This window comes from Mus caroli, unplaced genomic scaffold (genome assembly GCF_978045245.1).
Source record: "Mus caroli unplaced genomic scaffold, Mus_caroli_1 scaffold_14, whole genome shotgun sequence".
Taxonomy (NCBI): Eukaryota; Metazoa; Chordata; class Mammalia; order Rodentia; family Muridae; genus Mus; species Mus caroli.
The window spans coordinates 74,670,212-74,671,843 of record NW_028227269.1 but is presented as its reverse complement, the minus strand read 5'-3'; positions in this window follow the sequence as shown (position 1 = coordinate 74,671,843).

Sequence of the window (1,632 nt, the reverse complement as noted above, 5' to 3'; positions counted from 1 at the left end):
TTGGACATTGTTTTTATTTGTTAAAATTGGACCTACCACTTTGGCTTTTTATACTTTTTTGTAATGTTCAAGAAATTTACATTTTAATACTACCTCCAAATGTTGTGTATAAATACAATTGCTATGCCTGCCAAGAGCTTAATGTATTTTGCTCTCAGTTGATAGAAGGCGTGCTGTTTAAATTCTATTGTTAAAGTTCTTTAGATGTGTTTTGATTTAGGATTTGGCAGCGTCAGACATGCTCAGATGAAACAGGCAAGCCGTGTACTGAAGTATGTATGATCTCAGAGCTGAAATACTGAAGATACAGCTCAGTGAGGGCTGGGTTAAGATAGCACTGGGGCTCAGGAGACTGCTCAGTGGTTAAGAGCATTGATGCTCTCCTCTTTATTATCCACCAAATTTCTCCTACCTTTGAGTCTTTGGATTGTTTTTTCTGTTGGTATAGCAGTCTGGGTCAAACCAGTGCTTACAGTTATATGATACCTTGAACAGGGAAAATTGAATGCAAAGAAATACTAATTATAAGAAGAGATAAGTATAAACTATGCAGAGGTTCTTTTAGCCCCTTAGGGATGAGGGAAAATTCCCAAGGAAGGACAACTCTGAAGGAGTTTAGAACATGCTAGGCAAGGTGAAGTTTGGCCATCCACTTGCAGTGATATTCAGCTTGTTTAAAGGATCTAGGGTTGGGTTGCCGATAAAGCAATAGGTTCCCTCTAAAATGCAGTTCAGTGGCTGGCCAGAAACCAGGACATGTACACAAAGTGGGGACCTGGATTCTCTCAAGGGCAGAAGGTCTTCGCTCGGAGCATGCAGGATGCCAGGGGGAAGAATCTTGTACAACAGATGACTCTGCAGTGTTCATCCTTTGGGCCACAGTCTAGAGAGGTGCCTATGAGAAGGTCGTTGCCATGCAGAGTGCAGTGATGCTGAGAGATTTCATTCTGGACCTTTGCCTGGGGCAAGCTCCACCCTGGATTCTCACCTTCATACTGCCTGTCTCTACCAGGGCCAGAAGTTGGAGTAAGCCTCTTTGTCGCATGGCGTCTCTCTAGCGTCCTCTACTGAGCTTAGTATCGAGCTCTGTTTGTTTTTACAGCACATCTTTTATTGATTGACTGATTGATTGATTGATTGATTGATTGATTGTATAAATCCTATATTGACTGTTGCTTTTAAAGATTAGAGGCATTAGGCTGACAAAACTACCGTGGTCAGACAGATGATTCATATGATAAATTTCTTGTTTTTGTTATTGTAGATTTACCGCATATTTGAATATGTTAAAACTATAATATATAATAGTCTCACTCACTGATGTACTGTTTTTAGGCTTATTTTTCAGTAACAGCTTACAGTTAACCTTACGTAGTTCTTTGGAAAAAAACATTTATGCATTCCTGTGTTTTTAAATCCAAAAGTAATTTTGTGATAAGTTATTGTGGTTTAAAGTTATCATAGTTGAGGCCTGGCGAGATGGCTCAGCAGTTAAGAGCACTGGCTTCTACTTCAGACGACCTGCATTTGATTCAATTCCAAGCATCCACATGGTGGTCCACAGCCATCTGCAGCTGCAGTTCAAGGGGATCCTGATGCCTCTGTAGGGTCCAGGCATACATGAGGCATACA